Here is a 22,065-nt window from a genome sequence, read left to right on the forward strand (position 1 = left end):
ATATCAAAACAATTTGATGAACAAAATAATACATACCACAAAATAGATTTGATAAATGTATTTTCTTATGTGTGTGTACAATTTATTACATAAAGACTTTCATGCAAACGCATATACATATACATGGTACGATTGCCACTCCAATATTAGGTCTTTTCAGCAAGACAGTGATCTACATGTGCCACTCGTGACCCATGTGAAGCACATACCGTAAATATCTGTGTATAAGATGCACTTTTTGGCCGCTGAAAACAAATGAAAGTCAGGGGGTGCGTCTTATACACAGAGGTTTACGGTAAGTAGGAAGAAAATCTTGAATCCATGAAAATCTTATCATGGAAGTTTGGCTCGTGGTGGATGAAAATTTGTGCTTATTTGCAGTAAAGTGTAATGTGATTAGTATTCCCACCATCCATCCTCTCCAATTGGCGCTATAGTTCTCATTAGAACTATAAGCTAAGAATGATAACCAACAGTCTATTTCAAGACTACACAAACAGTCCTTTTCAGGACTACACACCCTCAAAAAAGATTACAGTGAGTCCTTTTCAGGACACCCCAATCCTCCCTCTCTCTGTCACATGGTGCATCCGCAAGCCTACTGTATAGTAATGTGATTAGTATTCCCACTTTATAAATTCATCTATCCTAAATGTCATTTTTCTATTGTTGATGTTTTCAGGGCACCAAGTTATGGATCATCATGGAGTACCTGGGAGGAGGGTCCGCCTTAGATCTTCTCAAGTCAGGTGCAATGGATGAGATCTACATTGCAACCATCCTACGTGAAGTCATCAAGGGATTAGATTATCTGCACTGTGAGAGGAAGATACATAGAGATATCAAAGGTAATCTCAACATCGAAACACTACTGTCTCATCATCATCATCATCATCATCATCATCATCATCATCATTTATTAAAGTCAGCATTTTCCCTCTAACAAGGTGTTAATGACTTTCACACCATGATAACACTCTCTTCCTCCACTACTTCATGTCTCGAGCATCCTCCTCATTTAGACTAACCTTGCTGCTTTCTTTCTTAACCAGGGGGGTGTTTCACAAAGATCCCAAGTTAGACTTAACTCTAAGTTGGACTTAAATATTATGGAGAGCTATTTGTAGCCTTAAAATAAAATACATTCAAAAGCAAAATTCAAGTATTTTAGACTTTTTATAAATTCCACATCAAGAACATGAAATCTCCATGATAAAAGAAAATATGAATGATTTGAATCAACATTTTATGCCTTTTAAAATAACTTTTACAAAATGTTTTCATAGATGCTAACGGCTTTCCATAAATTGTTAAGTCCAACTTAGAGATAAGTTCAACTTAGGATCTTTGTGAAATGCCCCCCAGATCTTTCCATGAAATACTTTGACATACGGTAATGATCCAGACCAGGGCTTCGTAACACAGAGGTTTGCAGTCAGTTTCAAATTTAAAATGACGATTCTGATTGGTCGATAGTCGGTCTTTGAACAATATATGTGCATGCAACCATGATCTTGATTGGTCATTGTCATTATGCGATTGATTACTAACCTTTGTGTAACAGGGTCCAGGTTATTCAGAGGAACATTGGCTGTCTGTGAGGAGGTCTTAATAGCTATGCATTGTCAATGATATTACTAGTAACTACCTTCTTATCGCCAACCAACATAAATATATATATATAATTTTTTTTTTAATTTAAGATTTCTTCAGGCCTCCTTGTACCATCTGGAAGATGAAAAGAAATTAAGAGCAAAAGATCAAGAACATTTCAGTTTGATCCAATGACAAACATTCTGTGGTCAATTTATATCTTTTCTCAAGTTCCTAACTCAATGGCTGAGGCAATAATATTGTCAAAAGATCTTACAGTCAGACTGTTCTTACGAGAACGTAAATGTCAATGTCTTGAAATCTAACATTAAAATGATTGAAATTGATTTTCTGTCTGTCTCTCTTTCTATTCCAATCGATCAGCTGCAAATGTATTACTGTCTGAGAATGGCGATGTCAAACTGGCTGACTTTGGTGTAGCCGGTCAACTCACAGAGACACAGATAAAGAGAAATACGTTCGTTGGTACACCGTTCTGGATGGCTCCTGAAGTCATTAAACAGTCAGCTTACGACTCAAAGGTAAGAGACTCATGTAGGGGCAAGGCTATGGGGAGGGGGTGGTCGGAGGGGGTGGTCGGAGGGGGTCTGGATTGTAATTGTAAGGGTCTGTATGCATGCATCCCTGCTTCCCTATTTAAGTGCTATGTTTTGTGGCTCATGTGCACCCGCCCCCTTCCCCCACTCCGGGGTCGGAGGGACCACTTTCATGTTCCCAAAAATGTCCGGTAAAGGGGTACTATTCATGCAACAAAGTCTGGCTCGTAATACACAAAAATCCGGCCCGTATTGACTTTACACACCGGACTTAGGGGGGTGTTTTTCAAGGGAGGGAACATGCATGCGTACCCTTATTAACACTGAATGGGGGGACCAGGCACCAGACAGACCCCTGTTAGTATCATACCCTATATGTTTCTAACCAGGGTGAGATGGAGGCAAAGGAGACTTGTCTTGGGGGTACTTGTTCACAAATCCTTCAAAGCATTGAACTTCCTTCATCAAACACATGTGCAGATCAGTGGCCTCATGATTATTTGGCTAGGCTAGTTCATGTTTATACTGGATCTCCTGTTGCAGTGGTAGGCCCTCACAAATGCATCCGTTTGTTTACCATGCTATTAATTTTAATATCAGCAAAGATTAATATAGCTGCGCGATCTGGCAGGGCGTCAAATAGTCTTCTAACCTTTGATTTGTAAGTTGTTTGAGCTCTATAAAATAGCTTGATAAATGAGATAAGGGTTCATGTGTATGTTTGTTGTGTCAAATTCCTTGATAAGAAGTAAATGTTTGGGAAGGGATGTTATAAAATATTTATGCAATTATCTCTTTTTCATAAGACCTTACTATTAGGAATTATATCTTTTACTTGTTTGTAGTTTTCTTTGAAAATATATTCAACAGGTTACAGTATCAGAATTAAATGCAAGCATAAAGTGTTTTTTATTCTTGAAGAATATCAAATATTCTAACAAGTATCTTTAATGCCCTTCTGGCTCCAAACAGACAAATACTAGGTGATGAGTATGATGGATCTGGTATGAATTTGTCTTTGATCATATTCATCACTAGAATCCAAAGATATCTTTAAGAGAGGATGTAGAGAGAACGGTAGGGATGAAGGAGGGCATCCCGTTGCTGATCTATCTATAGCCTTGTTTATATTGAGCCATGCATGCTTGAGATTCATACCAGTCCATCAGGTGTGGCCAGGCAGGATGGCTGGGGATGGGGGTGAGCCTAGATTACAAGCCAATCTTATTACCAGCTGTCTATCAAGGAGATTGAATGTCTGGGTGCGAGGGAGTGTACCTAAGAATATATCACACCTCATACCGTTAGATGGGAAACCCATATGCCTCCATCATCCTCAGAAGATGATGTATTGATTACAAGCACAGATGAATGGTAATGTTGTTGTTGTTGTTGTTTCATGTACATGTATACACAGTCTAAACTAGATTTACAGTGTGCACTGAATATTTTTATCATTAGAACTTACAGTACCATTATCTGATCCAAACTTTTTTTGTGAAAGAAGTGTGTGTATACTGGTAGTAGATAATACCAGACTACATGTTCATGCAAACGGTATCTCACATGCAGGTTACCTGCACTTTATCTCTCAAAATCTTAGCATTTTGGCCTTAATTCTTACAATTTTATAGATTAAATGTGACAAGAATTTTGAGTTTGTATAATCTGAGTACTTTTGAATCCATCTCCATGTAAATCTAAACTGCCCCGTGTAGAGGAGAGTCACCACCATTGCACGTTAAGAACCCACTGCACTATTCGTATAAGAGTTGTAGTGATCCACCAGCACGCCCACATCAGGCCGAATATATATGGCATCTGCAAGAATCTTCAGTATTGAAGGAGGCAGATTATCTTGAAGAAGAAGGAGAAGAACAAACTGAACTCCACAAAACCTTGTAGAATGATTGAAACCTTATTGTGGGTGTGTCATGTAGTAAAGTGCATTGCACTCCTTGATAACCTTGCATATTGTAATGTCATCTGCTCTTGTCCTCGTCATTTTCACAAGGCCTATCTTCACTAGCTCGAGATTGCCAAATATACCTCTATTTGAACTATCCAGATCGCAAACTATCCAGCTAATTTGCATCTTCATCAGCCCAAAGTTGCAATTAACGGGATATTTGGACGGGATTGTCATCCCAAGATATCTTGGGATAGTTTGCAAAATAACCAGCTATTTGTCCGGTGCATTTTCACCAGACTGAAGACTTGCACTATGCGCGAACGCTGAGCAAAATATCTTGAGCTAATTACTCAAGGTCGAGTTTGAAGTTTCTACGTCGAATCTTGAGCTGATGGAGACGCGATTTGTAACTTCGGAATTATTTCCCAAATCAGAAATAGCGGGCTATTTGGCAATCTCGAGATGATGAAGACGCGCCTAAGGGTAATAGACCCTCCCTGGATATCAGTGTTATGCACCTGAGATATGTATCTAGATTGAAAGGCTGAGAACAGGGGCAGTTACACTGTCATCCAAACACGCCAAAAAATGCCAAACCGGAGCCTGGCCGCGATGTTACCAAGGGCAACTACGCTTTACCGGCAGACATGCCAAGCCCCAAACATTCCAAAACGAAGTGTGATCTTTTGGCGTGTTTTGGCGTGTTTGGCAAGTATAACCGCTCGCAGTTGTAACATCGCGATGTTAGGCACGTGACTTCCGGCACTTCCGGATTGTTACCCGCGCTCTTTTAAACCACGTTCTTCCCGTGTGATATTTATAGCATTTCCATCGTCGCGCGTGTTATCCGTTCATTCAGCTCCGTTTGTTCCAATTCCGTTAACTCATCCTTTATTCAATCTTCGTTATTCCCGTCTGGCCATATCTGTCTAGTAGTAGTATTTGAGTGTTTTGTTAGATTAATTAATATGGAAGTGAACAATTCCCATTGGACTGATGATGAGATGAAGTTCTTGATTTCGATGTGGAGGCAGGGAGAGCTCCTCCACCAGACTTCCAAGCGTCCCTGCAAACGTGGGGAAAAGGGCTTCAGTGAAAGCATGAAATTAACAATTAACAACGATGATTTTCTTAACCTTCCCATATCGTTTGTTACTAGATTTCGATTGAATTTGGGAAAACTGAATCAGCAGCCGTAGTCCGTACTTCGTAACTTATCCACTCTTGCCTCAAATACTACACGCGAGATAAACAAAACATATCGCATGCATGCGCATGGGATGTATCGCTATTTAGCTAGCTATAGCGCTAGCTGGAAATTGCGCGCGCTAAAAATCTTATAGCAGGCCGGGGTCAAAGGTCGGGAAGACTGCACATGCGCATTACCAACCGAAACACGCCAAAACATCGCTGAACAGCTCCGTCGGTGATGTTTCAGCACAAGTGTAACCGGGTGCACGAAACATCGCGACTTTTCAAAATGAGGTATTTGACAGTATAAATGCGCCTAACATTGCACTTTTGTGGAGCATCCTGTTATCTTTGGTTGGTGAAGGGTACTGGCGATAGTAGTAGAAGAAGGTTGTAAAACTTGCATCCATGAACTTTTTTCTTATTTTGAAGGTTGCTTTCATCAACTTTCTAGGCTGCGTAGTTGTGTAAGTCTTTGGTTGCGTTTATCTAGCAAATTTTTGGCTAGAATCAGGTTTCTCAAACGTCTTTCAGGCAAATTTAGAAGTTGATAAACGCAAAGCCTTTTTCAAACGTCTTTAGATATGGGCATATCTAAATACGCAAAAAGGTGCGTTTTGAATGTGACATACAGCGAGAATCATGTTTCTGAGAGATCGATAAACGCAAAGCCGTTTAGAACCTCACATACAAATAGGACCCCCCAGGTGTTGTGTACAAGCATGTGTGTGAAGATGACCTCCGAGAAACTGTCTGCTTCCCGGGTCAAAACAGCTGGGCAGACACAAGGCCTTTATTTTGAATCGTGAAGGGACGATAAATGCGACATCCCGCAAATCACGATTGTATAGTGAGGTTCGATAGTGGGGTTTGATGTGGGGTACGATATGTACATATCTAGTGGCAAGCCTTGATAAACGCGCCCTATGTGTACAGTACATATTCGTGTACACATTCAGCTTCTGCCATTGAAATGCTAATTACAAATAGGTAGATAATACATGCACATATACCTGTACTGATAGTTTTATTAAGAACTTTAAATAATGCAATTTAATTAACTGTATACTTGTTGTATTCATACTTTGCATCCATATGCTAGGGCTTGACATTTTCCAGGGGCCCAGAGCTGAGGACCCCCCTTCTCAATTGATAAATTTAAAGATTTTCTAAATTCAAACAGACCATAAAATCTCAATTTGTACCCTTGTGAAAAAAGTACTGGTAGGGCCTACAAGTTATACTGAAGTATACAATGGTATAGGTAGGCGAAAGAATCAATATATTTGCTATTAATCATCGTTCTTGTCAAGTTTCTAGGCCGTCTAATTAAACAAAAACATTACTGGTAAAATATGTCATCCCCCTCCCCCTCCCTCTCTATTTATCTCTTTTGTTTGTGTGTGTTTTTGTTGTTGTGATTGCTTCATATTGAAAGAGAAATGACCGCCTGGCTTGAGATTCTTTGGTAAGAGTAGGTTGACAATTCTGTATGGACGATTACTCATGTGTATATTTGCATTGTGCTCCGGTGTTCCAAAATAAATGTATTTTTAAAGAAAACGCCTGTAAAGTAAACAAAGTTCATGACAGAAGTACCTTCATGAAATTTGTATTGAAGGCATTGTTTAACATTGTTTCCAGTTATACAAATTTGAGATGCATGGCCCTATGTGTATCAGTGTCTGCGATTTGGTGTATTATTGAAGCCCTAAAAAAAAAGGCGCTTCAAAAAAGTAAATATCTTGAGTAACCGGTTTTATCATACTCCTTTTCCCTAATGGACTGTAGTGTTATAAAAAGTGTTGGGAAAATGGTTTTGAAATATCTTATTCCAATCATAAATATCTTAATAATCAGACAGGCTTGTAAAAGTCATGTGATTCCTGACTTACCTAAAGGTTTATAATTATGATTTAGATTACAGCATGAGCTAAATCCAGGATTTTTTAGAGAATCTGAGGCAAAGATACACAATCCCTTTAATACAAGTACAAGGTGCAGACTGCAGCGATAGAAATCATAGAATGTACATGTAGTTACTGTATTGTTGTTTACATGAATATCACAACTGGATAATTAATGTCCAGACTTGCTTCCTGTATTGGTTTTAGAATAATAATAACATCCATACAAATATTGGCACAGTGGATAGTTTGAGAATAATTGCAGTTAGTGAGTAGAGGATATCCACCGTGCATATGACGCATTATACCTGACATGTAGGCCTATGAGCTGGCTGCATGTAACGTTGTTGTTCACCAGTCACGCACTTACATGTATAAATAAAATACATATTCACAAGGTACCTGCACCTTTCTTGAGATTCATTTATATAATTTTTGTTGGTATTGAATGATCCTTGATTAAAGAAGACCTTGTAAACATGAACAATATTCATACATACCTGTATGTACATTGTACCCAAGTATTTTAAGATAAATTTACGTAAGCATATACATGTAATTCTGTTTAAAATCTGAACCTGGTGGACATGAAATGTAGGCCAATACATGTGTACATGAGCTGTGGTTTGCTGTTCAGAAACTTAGTCAGTTGAAACTGAAAGCATTCACAATTTAGTTATTAAAGAGATAATGTGGGCTTTGTACCTGGACGAACATTTTTTTTATGTTGACACCCGAAAGTCGATAGATAAAATGTTGCTATGTATCCTCTAGTAAGAGCTAGAAAGGCATTGATTCATACATAGAGCAAAGGTCCTTCTGGATGTGAGCAGATCATGTACAAGGACATGTCTACATGTAGATGTAGATGTAAATCTTGTTGAGTCATGGCCGTTAGGCCTAAAAGAAAAAGATGTTGTATTGCCACTTCTTCTGCCACTTCTTCTTCCACTTCCTAATGGTGGAATTGTCCTGTTGGTTACCGTACTAGAATTAGAAATATGAGAAAAATTTAATGTTGGGGTCATACCAATATATACATTGTACATACATATATGTACGATTGTACCTTTCATGAGGTACAAGGAATGCTCATATTATTATGTAACTTATGGTGTGCCGCTAAAGCTTCCAAGCCCCTACCCATTATTAGGGGTCATTTTGGGGGATTTTTCTTGAAAAAGACCCATTTTTCACAATTTTTGGGTGCTTGTCATTTTGCAAATATTTGAAAATTAAAAAAACAGACCCATGTTTAGCAATTTTTGTGTGAAAAAGTGACCCTTAAGAGCGGCATACCCTTGTATGTCCTAACATGTGAGTACCCCCCCCCCCCCAGGATTTACGTGCTAGTCTTCCGATACAGAAATTGTACTGTACATGCTCGTTGAGGCAATCAGTGTATAGGCGTCGAGTACATAAAGATATTCAGTGATCTGTAGCATCTTTTGTCTCTTTTCTCATTTACAAACTGGGAAGATTTATAATTGTATGGAATGCCAATTCCGTGGAAAAAGGGGAAAATCCCTTTTTGAAATGGCGTTAAATAAATCTCAACATATTCTATAATTAACCTTTCTGTCTTGGAGATCTTTATTATAGTTTATTCAATCTACATCCTGGTGTATTATCTGACTAAGGAAGGGATTTTAGGATTACATCGTCTGTCACGCATACATATGTGTTTGGGATGTGTACAAGTTTGTGTATGTTTAACGATAAAGACCAGTTCTTGTCATGCGATTGCATTGTGAAAGAAACGTTGTGCACTAGATCAGAAAAGGTTAATCATCTAGCATATAAGCATTGGGTGTGTACTGCAAGGTTCTGGAATCATCAAAATGATAAGAAATTTGGCCCAGTCTTGGTAAAGTTACAAACACTGTACCCAGAAAGATGTATATGGGACTATGCACATGTGCGCGACACATGCGTTTATCTCTCACATAACAATAGATAAACTAATTTACCAAATATATCAATTAGTACATGTAGGCGGTTTCCCAGGAAAATTTGTATCATCATGTATTAGTTAAAACATATTCTTTCACATCATTGGTAATAGGAGCTTCCATTTCATTTTTTGAAATTGGGGCGTTTCCAAAACTGGTCTTTACCTTTAAACATGATTGAGCAGAGGGCTTTTTCAAACACAACATTAATATTTACTAGCTAGAAAGTGTATGATGAGTTAAAAAAAGGGAAGTGGAAGAAAATATTGTAAAAAGTATAATTTTTCATATACGGTATGTAAAAACCCAGAATCAAAAACAAAATGGCATCATAACATAGGCACCCAGTGCATACAGCCCTTCAGAACACTTAGATTTTGGAGAGTAATGAGAGGCCCTGTGCACACTCCTGGTCCCGTATTCAATTCAATACTTAAAGTTAAAGCCCCACTGTCCTACTTGTAGCTACTTGCTCCCTCTATATATAGAAAACTTCCCCAATCGGTGCCAGTTGGTCCCCCATGATCCTCTTTTTCTTATGTTAGTTGAGAGCTGAGTTAATGAGATAGCCACCTGTCAGTGACCTCGCTGTGTGGTCCAATCCCTTCTGGCTCAGTAGTATTGACAGTCTTTAAGTACAAAATGCAAGCTTTTTACTTAGTATTTGGCTTAGATAAAATACTTAGCCAATTTAGGTATTCAATTCACACTTTTGGCTAAGTATTTAACTCTAAATCTAAGCCAGACTTACCAGACTTAAAGGTAATACAAAGTTTTGGTAAGGGGTCATGAATTTGGTTTAAATGAACAAATTGGAAGCGTATGAGATCCTACAATATTCAGTGATCGTTGTCGCGGTCGAAATCGAGTCTACAGTTATGAAATTGTAAATAATAAACACCTTATGTTGAATAGCTCCCTCTCAAGGTCAAGATTTTAATTAAGCTATAAAACAATGTCTATTGACTAAAATCGACCGATTAGCTATTCGCGTTCGGAAATTATTTACCACAACTACATACTCTGAGATTTTCATGGTCGCAGCTACCATTTTACGGCCGTAGGAGCTATTTGAAATTTATCAATATTTACCGGGAGCACCGGTGAATTTTTATATTCAATTTTTCTCGAAAGCAGAAATGTTTTAGGGGCTAAAATTTCTGGTGTTTTTAATACATTCACAGGGGCATCCAAATATATCAAAATTGTAAAGAATAACTATCCACCCATTTTTCAAAATTTCCCAAAACTTTGTAATACCTTTAAGCCAATTATTTGGATGCCTTGATTGGCAGGCATATGGTTTTCTTACAGAGTATTATAACCTGCGCACAATTTGTTAGCGAGCATTTATTGGAATGCATCAATTGCCCATAACTTTTGATTGACCGTATGTATATCAGTAAGTATTTTACTTAGATTTTGTCTTACGTAAGTATAAGTCTAAAATGCGATTTGAATACGAGATAAGTAAATTTCTTACTTATGCGTAGTATTGAATTGAATACCGGCCCTGACTCCCACTGAACAGAGTCTGTGACTGCGGAGCTCTGCCTTATACATTGTATATGCCTCTCTTCCAGTTAACCATCAAGCTGACTAAGGGGGAAACCCCTACTAAGATCTTCAATCAGTCTATTGAGGGTTCTTTTTTCAATTATGATAATAATAGTGATGATATTATTGATATGCCGTTCTTGTAAAGTGTATATCACACCTTATGATATAATGTCTTACACATATACATGTATACATGTCTATTTGTTTCTCTTTCAGGCTGACATGTGGTCCTTAGGCATCACAGCTATCGAGCTGGCTAAAGGGGAACCCCCTAACTCTGATCTTCACCCCATGAGAGTCCTCTTCCTCATCCCAAAGAACAACCCACCCAAGCTAGAAGGCAGCTATACCAAGAACTTCAAGGACTTTGTAGAAGTCTGTTTAAACAAAGACCCACGGCATGTAAGTTCAACATCTTTCAAACATCAAATTCCATGTATCACTATAAAGTAGGTCCATGGTATCTGTATCTGTCCGTGACGTACAATGACCAGCATCTGGTTGTCACGTATCACATAACCCCAATTTTTTTTTAATTGTGTATGACGTCTGTGAATTGTGCATCTGTTTTCACAGTCTGAATGTATTGCAAATACATAACATTTCTAACTTCCACAGTGGGTTTCACCCCCCAAAAGCTTATGGTTTTATCTTAACTTTAATCTGTTCAGTTGGATGCGTACCGGTAATGCTCCACAAGATCAAGTGTAAACCATGTTTGACCTTGGAGCAACTTATGCAAACAATTCTTATAACCACTGCATTTATTCATGAAATAGCAGAATTCTAGAAGAGTCATGCAGAATATATTGAACACAAAGAAATCTCAATTTCCATCTCCAAATCTAAAATCTATTCCATAGCAAAATACCTGTAAGTATAAGTATAAGTATAAGAATTTATTGTCCTTTACAGGAAATTTGTTTTCCACTGGTTACAGAGTATTACAATACAAATATATACATGAAATATTACAAGACAGTGATAAACATGAACATTATGATAAGCATACATAAAGAATGAGATAATATGTGAGTAAGCCACTGTATATATGGCAGTATGGTGGTTGAAGAGATAATATCAGATTCCATTTTACAAAATATGAAGCTAAATTATTTAATATTCATTGATTATTCCATATTAAATCTTAAAATGATAATAAATACATGAATTATTATTATTATTATTATTATTATTGATTACCATTTTCAATAGTATAATTAATACCGGCATCGTTATTATTGTTAAGTTTATTGATGACACATAAGTTGTAGTTACTGGCTCAAACGTTAGTAAATAGTTGGATGCAGTATTCATGGCATATACATTTATATTGATACATTAAATGGTAGGTTCATAGTAGTCAAACACGTTTTGCTTTGGAATTGAAAAGATGAATGGAGTCGGGGATAAAGGATCTTCGGAAACCTGTACAAAAAGTACTTAGCTATTATTATCACTAACAACGCTGTTAATAATGAGGCTACACAAGCAGTTATTTATCAATAATGTCTCATCTGATTCCCAATGCATTTGTGACTGTTGTACAGGTATTTGTACTTTCTAATCCTTGTGTTATCTTGTATGTTCCAGCGGCCGACAGCCAAGGAGCTACTAAAACACCGCTTCATCAAGCAAGCAAAGAGAACCTCCTACCTGACAGAGCTGATTGAGCGTTATAAGAGGTGGAAGGCAGAGGGTAACGACTCGCCGGACTCAGACCCAGAGGATAATGAATTGTAAGTTTTCGTCTAGGAGCTCTCCTCCAGGGGCTCAAAATACTTTCATTTAAATATTTTTTCTGTAAAATTTAAAGGTAAAGACCAGTTTTGAAATGAAAACTCTTAACACCAATCATGTGAAAGAATATGTTTTGACTAATACATGATGATACAAATTTTGCTGGGAAACCGCCTACTGATTGATATATTTGGTAAATTATTATATCTATCTGGACTGAATAGATTCAGAGTAGTCCCATATACATCTTTCTGTGTACAGTGCTTGATGATTCCAGAACCTTGCAGTACACACCAATACTTATATTCTAGACGGTCAACCTTTTCTGATCGATTCCACAACGTTTCTCTCACAATGCAATCGCATGACCAGAACGGGTCTATACCTTTAAGGAATTGAAGCTATGTAGGAGCGTATATTGTATATTGGCTGTTAAAGGGACTGTTTGGTCACAGCTGCCATCTCAATATATGTGAAGCAACCACACACACAAAATCGCTATTTTGTGTCAAAAAGTTTTCTCAGGGTGGGGAGGGGGGCCTATGAAATACTGTAATAAATATGAACTTCTGATTTCTTTTTTGGATTAATCTTCGATGAAGAATGAAGAAACTGAAGATAATGGCAAGGTCTCTCCTCTTTAAATGTGGTTTTTTCCAGTTATTACTGTACTGTGTAGCTGTAAATCTCAATTGACAGTTAATGAGCAGTTCTGTTTCCCTCATACTTTCATGTTTGTTGTCGCGTGGGAAACTGGATTAAAGTAATGATAATTAGCCACAAGTAGAATGATAGACATTGGAAAGCGAAACCAAAGAAGAATAGTGAAGAGTGGGTGTAGCTAGTTTTGCCTCCATTGTCTTGTGGTTTTTTATATTTTGTAATATTGAGATGGGGTTCTTGGTGCTTAGGAAGGAAGCAAAAACATGGTTTTGTAGAAAGTGATTCACAAATTTCATTTTAACTATTTTTAGCAGTGATTTCATGGAAAACTGCTGTGTTGTGATGACTTGAAAATCAATATTTAGCAACTTTGTGTGAATAAAACCACCCCCAAAAAGGCTAGGTATTAGTTGATTTGAAGAAGAACAAAAAAACAAAAACATGGCAGCCGTGTACACGTGTATGCGATCGTATGTCTGGACATGTACACGACTACCTAATTACACGCTTATGCACAGCCTTAGTAGCTTGTCTGCTAAAGCTAGGGGTAATACAACCTTGCACAGGTCAGGGCTTAATACTGGTAGAACTGTAATTATTAAAGGCCCATTGCACTACTTGTAGCTACTTGCACCCTCTATATAACAAACAATGCCTAATCGGTGACCATTTTTTTATGTTATTTGAGAGCTGAGTTGATGAGATAACCACCTGTCCAGTGACCTGGCATGGTGGTCTAAACCCTCCTTTACACTAGTACTGATAAGCTTTAAGTTGTATTTACAAGTAGATGTAACTGTTATTTCTTTGTATTTGATTTTCCAGCCCTAATGAGTCGCTTCAGAATAACTTGCCTGATTTTGACTACGGGAACACGATCAGGGGACCACAGTACATTCCTGAGCCTCCTCATCCTGAACCAGTTGAATCTATCCCTAGAAGACAACCTAAATCAGAGTGCATTCAGTCCCTCCTTGGTCCTATACTCAGAGATGTAAGTAGCAGGTAGTAGGCGGTGGTGGTGGAAAGTTTTACAGTCTCTTGACCTTTCCTGAATTGTCCCTTTTAATGAATTTTCCAAGTTCTTTCAGCCACTCGTCAATATATTTTTTTTTTGATGTGCTGTATTTATCTTATGTTTTAAAAGAAAGTATTAACCCTATTTGATTTGAATCAATTTGATTTCTGCATTTTTCCAAATACAATAACTGAATAACAAAGAACACATATATGTAAGATTTAGTAGAAATATACAAACAATAAGTTCATGTCAAAATGTAATTTTCATATTCACATATAATAACGAACTTAGTATTTCTATAACATTATTATGAATTTAAAAATTATCTGCGGATATTACATATTTGTGGATATTACAGCTTTGGAACGCTCTCCCAGTGTCGCTACGCTCCATGACTGATTTAGAGAGCGCTGAAAACTCACCTTTTTGATGAATGCTTCGAGTTATTGTTATGTAAACGTACATTGTAAAGCGCTTTTAGAGGGCCTTTGGTCCTGAAATGCGCTATAAAAGAACGAACTATTATTATTTTTATTATTATTATTATTATTATTATTATTTCAAATAATGCTCTGTTTGTTTTGACTTCAGCTCAAGCGCAAGAATGAGGGTTTATCCGGTGCCATCGATGAGCTTCAGAACAGCTTTGATATGGCAGAAGAGTCGAGTCCAGGAATCTGTGATAGATTAGTCAGTCAGGTTGTCTCTAGAGTAGAAAGGTAAACAAAACCAGTGATATACAGAGAGGGGGGATTGAGGAGTACTCTTTCTCTCTCACATGATGCATCCGCAAGCCTTCTGTAAATCTGCATCACCATGCAAGCCGATACTTACAAGCAGCATCAAAACCAGTGTTATAGTGGTGTTATAAAGTGTTACTTTGTTGAATAGAAGAAAATTGATACTACTTGTTGCCTATAAAGGGATGCAGTCTACAAAATAATCACATCTTTAAAAGAGTGATCTGCACATTGGATTGTTTGGTAGGCAAGTTTGCTAGTTGTTCTCCTGAAGATGGTTGAATCATACTGATCAATGGCCGTGAAACAACAAAGCTAAGAATCCAAACTATACTGTGAATGCAGCTCTTAATATATCTCTTCATTTTTTAAAGTTTTGTCAATCATGTAAAACACTCTCAACTTTGTCCTAGCTATAAACTTGAGTTCTAGTAAATATAGAATATAAATTCTCACAGAATCCATCGAAACTAACACTGAATGTTAGAGATTAAAAATAAATGACATGTGCCAAACAATTTAGGTAGAAAATGTATAGTGGCTGAGATATGAACTTAGAAAGATAAGGAAATCCGGGTAAGTAGGCCATGTGCTTAACCAAGGTCACTGTGTGCAAATGGAAGTTTTATTGAAGATGATGCCCAGTAAGTTTTTATTTCACTGGTTTAAACAACCCATTTACTGCAGGATAAACAATCCAGAACAAATCATAGCAATTTTCTCTCAAAATACGATTCCCATACCAGAGTTCAAGGTAAAAGCTTTAACACCTGAATGATTCATACCCATTGCAAATTTGATGTTTTTGTGTTTTTCATTTCTCAAGAATGAAAGTTGGACTGACTGAATTAGGGCCTTTGTTGAATACTTGAAGATGTAAGCTTTGAGATATCACATTCTCAAGACATATCAATCGGGACAACATCAGTTTGGCACATAATTAAACATTATACAACTTGGTAAGGGTATGAATAATTCGATTATTAATTGCATATCTTCTCATTTTTCCCTTCCCAGTCCTCCAAGACCATCAGTGTCAAGATCAGGTCAACATTAACCAATCATCACACCCCCACCCACCAGCAGCCATCGTGTCATGCTCGTGAACAGAACTGTACCAGCAAGCCAAGCATGAGCAAGCAAGCCAAGACTGTATGAACAATGATGAGCACGGTCAATAATGCGGCACAAGACACCATTGTGTCCTCATCGGTGGTGACTTCTTTGCGGCAGGCATTCGTGTCATTGTACTGGTTCAGATGCTAGATGGCAAGGAAGAGATTAGGATGTCATTGATGATATCAACAGAGAAGGGCATTTTTCAGAAAGGGCGTATCATCGATACCAAGCTGTAAAGAAGGATGTGTGATGATTATCAAGCGGTAGAGTGTGTGCTTTGAGATGCTTAACCCATTGCTTACTGGAACCTTGTGGCTCTTGTATAAAGCCTATGACAATGAATGAATTCAGTAGTCAACCGGTTAATGGCTAATCTTTTCAGGATTTGTCAGCATTGGAGAGAAAGAAGTTTCTTGTTTAAAGGAGACAGAAGTGATTGATTGATGTGTCCATTCGCTTTCATAGAAGAGTTACAGCCAGAGTGAGAGATGATTAGTAGAAATGCCTTACTCCAGTTCTAGTACAGCATGTAGACGTGTCTCCCTCCATTGGTACTGCTAAGAACGGTGTCACAAGAAATAGCCTTCAGACAGACATTATTAACATCATAACACTCTCTTGTTCCAGTCTACAGTAATGACAGTAGAAATAGTATATGTATCTGGCTGGATTTTCATTACATTTGATGCTTGTAGACTCGGCTTCATGGAGAGTCGTTATGACAAACACTTGCGGAAAAACCCTTCTGTGAATTTGTGCATGTTCATGAAAGAAAGGATCGTCCCGCAACCTTTGCTTTTGCGAGGAACCCTTATCTTCATTTTCGGGTTGTATGCTATAAGATTGTAATATCCCTGTTACAATGCAACTATACTGCTTAGCTCTGTCTCGCTACAATTTAATATGATACAGTGTTACTGAGTAACCATACATTTACACTGTAGCTCTTGTATAGGGTAATACATCCATTAATTCTTCTCTTTTCCTCACTGTAACACAGACCCTAGTTTGATCTTCAACATAATCTTACTTACACTAATACATCTGATAGATAATCATCAGTGTAATATACTCATTTTGACATATAAATATATATATATTTTTGCATACTATTTCTATCTCTCATATAACCCCAATATTATTGTATGGCCATAGGGAGATGCCCTAACAGTGTTTAAATGAAAGCAAGTTTCTTTCTGTTTACAGAAAGAACTCATCATTTTCCAGGCTTATTTTTAAACAGAATATTCTGAATTTACAGCATAATATACACTATTAACGATTATAAAGGTGTTAACAAAAACAAAAGACAATTCTGCTTTCCTTACAATGGCAGCAATACGCTCAAGGTATTTGGCACCAGAGTTCAACTTTGTTGTACTATCTAACATTTGTAAACCTTAGTGATCAGACAGCCTGAATTCAAAATTATTTGGTCTGTGATTTATGAGTATTCTGAATATGTATTGGGCATCGATTAGACAGAAGAGCTGCTGATGGGCAGGGAAAATCCCCTAGAAATGAACACACACACACATACAGACAAATAGACAGACACAGACAAACAAAGACAAACACTGTTGGGGTAAACATGTGGCCAGGTTTGTTGAGAATGATAGTAATATTTGAGATGTGCTTATGATGTACATGTAGATTTAGGCTTCCATGTTGGTAGGTTCCAGTCTCTCTTTCATCAATTTGATAATGAGTTTGAAATGTTCTGTCATCGTATTATGATTTTTTTTTTTCCTTCTCCATGTATGTGTGTTGTAAAGAAGGAACAGATGTGGTTGTATTTATTCCTTATGTCAATCAGATTTTGGTATGATAGACTGAATATAATTTCATATTAGATGAATTTCATTGATGTAGGTTTATCGTTTGCATATTGACCTCTGACCTCTCAGATGCAATAAGTTATTCATCCTTGATGGAAACAGGTTTGAGGTTTGTAACCCAACGTCAAGATGCTTTTATTTTAAGTTGTTTCTTCTCAAAGTTAACCTCAAAGTTAATCTCAAGCAGATTCTTATTCATACAGCACCTATACCATATTTTCACTTTTGTGCTATTGATTTCATTTCAGAATCGTAAATGGCCTATTTCATCTTCAAGTCCAATCTGTGTATTTATGAATCAATTGAGGGTTAGATTGTTTTGAGATTACGTGCTCTTGCATTTCTGATATCCCAGAAGCAATTCCATCATTGTTATAATTTAAAACGATACTTGAAGTAATTTGCTTGACAATATGAATTAAAAAGGATGGCTGTTTTTTTTTATAAATCAAGTGTGATGATAAAAGCCCGGTTATCAGGATTTTGTCATTGCAAGTGCACCTCTCACAATATGCAATAATCAGTTGTGTGCGATACAATTCTGAATCAACTTCCATGATCTTTACTACGTAATGATACCAAATGAATGAGCTACAGAATCACACTCTCCATGTATATATATATTTCATTCTGTTTGGGACTGTTACAAACTACCGTAAGATGAGAGCATGGTACTTCTCTACCTGTTAAGGTCAAAGGTCAAAGAGGCTTGTCCTCTTCCAATTCACTACTTCTCATCAGAAACCTGCAATCATGTGATCATGTGACCTGCAATCATAGAAGTCATGTGATTCATGTCATCACATTGGTTTTGAAACAAAGACACACTCATGCCCACATGGCCATACAATGAAGCATTCTTCTTAATGATACAAAGTGATGAATAATACCTGATAATAATAATAATATATTACATTTTATTATTACATAAATCACTTAATAAAATGTTTCTAAGCACTCAACAAAAATACAAAGTAACGTTAACCTACAACAATATTATACAGGATACATAATTCTAATAACAATGTATATAATGATAATGATAACAATTGATCTTTACATAGCACTTTATAAATAAACAAACAAAATATAATTTGATTACATATTGAACAGATAAGTTTTAAGTTTAATCTTGAAGTTTTCTAAAGTTGGGACTCGTGTATTTTATGGGGAAGTTTGTTCCAAAGTTGGCTTTAGCTGAGATACCCTAGAGAGGGAGGCAATGAAGCATTCAATGAATTTTTTCCTACCCGGAACCTATTAGCTTTACCTGGGTGGAGAGTGGCGTATGTAGACTAATATGTCTTGCTTAAGGACATGTCATCTGACGTTCAGATCCAGAAGGGCCTTTATTGTGTGTTGAAGTATGAAAGTGAACACTCTTCAAGCTCCACACACTGTATTACCATCTGACATTGAACCTACTCAGTCACAGAGTCACTTTGGGGTGCTGACTTACAATGTAGCCCATGCAATGCATAATCCCAATCTCAATCCTGTGTCGTTAACATACTATGTATTTTCCATAATAATTATAATAATATTGAATATTTAGGAGCGCTAAAAACAATACCGGTAAGTACCATAGCGCTTACAAATACAAACATATGAAAAAAGGACAAAAATGTACAGTACAGGAAGTATATCACATAGATCATTGGGGGGAAAAGGTGAGTTTTGAGGGATCTTTTGAAGGTGGCAAGACAGGTAATTTCCCTTATGGAAAGAGGGATGCTGTTCCAAGTCTCTTATGCAGCTACTGCAAAACGTTTTTCAGCAGCTGAGAGTCTAGATGACTCTTGCAAATTATCCGCATTTTAAGTACAAAAGTACCCTTATGGCCCTCAACATTCATCATGTGATTTAGTCAAGCAGTATAATGCCTTATTGAACAGAGAGAAAGAAGTAGTGAATTGTAAAAGGCTTCAACTGAATTTACTTTGCATGAAGCTGTGTCGCAGCGGAATAGAGTAACCAAATTTGAAGCAGCATTATCTTGAAGATAGGATTAAAGTTATATGGTTGTGTTTTTACTGATTCGCTCAGAAGCAGTAGGCCCCTTGAAGGCTTGATTTGTTAAATTATGAGAGAGTTTATGTACATTCTTTGAATCATAGCTATTATTTTTGTGTTTGAAATTCAGTTTGTATTATTTTCTTTGCACAAATTATTCAGAGTGCTGCAACAGGTTTGAATTTGGTAACACATTCTGTTTCTTTAAAGATAAAGTTGAGTTCTGGTCATCCGATTGCATTGTGAAAGAAACGATGTGGAATCGATCAGAAAAGGTTGATCAGCTAGCATATAAATATTTGTATGTATTGCAAGGTTCTGGAATCATTAAAATGATAAGAAATCTGGCCCAGTCTTGGTAAAGTTACAAGCACTGTACACAGAAAGATGTATATGGGACTACACAAACAAGTGGCGTAAAAATCTGTCCCGATTTTTACGATGTTAGATGCCATATCTAGAATATGAAAGCATTTGAAGAGCCATGCTTTTCAGGGAACATGATTTATCTGATGTTCTTCCACACTTGCATAATAACAATGACAACGCTCACAAATTATTGTTCACCTCTTCCCAGAACTCAACTTTATCTTTAAGTGTCTAATTTACAGAGCTCTCTGAATATTCATCATTCTCAACATATATTATTTCTTCATTTCTGTGTGCAAACTATCTCCTTCCAATGGTCATTAATATTCATCTTCTTATTGGAGTATGAATTGATAATAATCCTTTTATGTAACATATTTGATGTGATGTTGCATGTCATTTATTACCATGTATTAAATTCTCTCGTTTTTAAAAACTTACAATGAAGAACATAATGTCCCTTCAATGTTTGACTAATTATCTGATATTCTATAACACGATGATATGTAACTTGTATGCAAATGAGTTTGTACATTTTCTAATTCGACTGACAGAAATCTGGTCCAATTGAAGCCTATTTTGTACCGAGTAATTTTGATGGTATTTATCTCTAGGTCATTAGATATTTTGATATGTATTTCAGCTTATGTGATTGAATCTATTTTGTATTTCTAGGACCATGAGGATTTTCCATGCCACATGTAACATTGTTTTTGTGGTATTTATAGTTGTACCAGCAACATGGTCCTCATACAGATCTCATTGTAAAGTTGAGAGAAGGAAGTATTTTTTCTTGTTATAGTCTGACTTTTGTTTTACATATAGGTTGGTCCTTTTTTTAATTAATAATATTTACTAATTACATACTTGCTTGCATGGTTGCAGATTTATCATTTTTTTTTGTATTTTTCTCTTACTTCATAGTGATTAGTCTTTGTATGTTTGGAATGTTTAACTTGGAAAAACAACCTTTTTTCAATGAGATTTAAGAGCATTGATACAACAAATGTTGTCTCTTATAAATAGATAATTATCTGTCAAGTAAGACATATGCTTGTTTATCTGGGATTTCTTTCTTAAAATGTAAAGCTTTTAAAATTATCTTTATTTATTTGTTTCCATTATAGCAAGATGATATACAATTGTGAATAGGGGTGGTGGTAAAACTTGTAGATTTGTAGAGTATTACTTTTTTTTTTAAATTGAAAGGAAGCATATTTCCTATGATTAGGGAAGTATGATTTTTTATACATGAAAAATGATTGATTTGTAACATGCACACATGTACAAGTACCGGTTTTTCTTCATGAGAAAGAGGTTTTATTTGCAGTTTAGATGTGGTTGTGAAACAAATATGATCCTTCTTGTGGATGGCGGCTCTCCTAATGGACTTTAGTTGAACTTGCTATGAACTCGAGCAATTAATCATGCAAATTCTGTCACACATTGAACAATACAGGTCTAATACAGTCGAGTACAATTACAAAGATTGAGATAGTACTTTATAAAAGTAAATAAAGATTTATGTTTCTTTTTGAGTGCATTTCATAAATGCTCCCTGGGAAAATGAGTATATAATCCATGATATCGTCGGCTCAAAATTCAAACAAGAAATATTTTCGGCTCGAAATATTAAACAAATAATGTTGACTCAAAGCCAAGAGGGTGTTTAATAATTACTGTGAGGACATGAGTTACTGTAACACCCTCCTGGCTTTCAGTATACATTGGATTGTCCTCAGTCTGTGTGTATTTTTCTTTCTAACTCACACCCTTTTATGGTATACCATAGATATTTAGCCCAGGGTTAAACAAATCTTGGAACTTCTGATACAAGATGAACATGTTGAGGTGGAATCCCAAATTTCATGATGGGATTTAAAAAGAGCA

General features: G+C 36.6%; 1 long non-coding RNA gene across 3 annotated transcripts in view; it reads left to right on the forward strand.

Moving 5' to 3' along the window:
- The window catches only part of LOC105438688, a 50,502-nt gene extending 32,092 nt beyond the window's left edge, over positions 1-18,410 (forward strand). For 2 of the 3 annotated variants that reach the window (XR_004063624.1, XR_004063622.1), the window contains exons 3-9: positions 683-848; positions 1,978-2,135; positions 10,889-11,074; positions 12,266-12,411; positions 13,901-14,069; positions 14,688-14,815; positions 15,854-18,410. This is a non-coding gene — a long non-coding RNA (serine/threonine-protein kinase 25). Of the gene's footprint in view, positions 1-682; positions 849-1,977; positions 2,136-10,888; positions 11,075-12,265; positions 12,412-13,900; positions 14,070-14,687; positions 14,820-15,853 lie in introns of those variants that run through there. The other variant, XR_004063623.1, reaches the window with a different exon arrangement.
- Positions 18,411-22,065: the final 3,655 nt, after the last annotated feature.

This window comes from Strongylocentrotus purpuratus, unplaced genomic scaffold (genome assembly GCF_000002235.5).
Source record: "Strongylocentrotus purpuratus isolate Spur 01 unplaced genomic scaffold, Spur_5.0 spur5_scaffold_12, whole genome shotgun sequence".
Classification (NCBI taxonomy): Eukaryota; Metazoa; Echinodermata; class Echinoidea; order Camarodonta; family Strongylocentrotidae; genus Strongylocentrotus; species Strongylocentrotus purpuratus.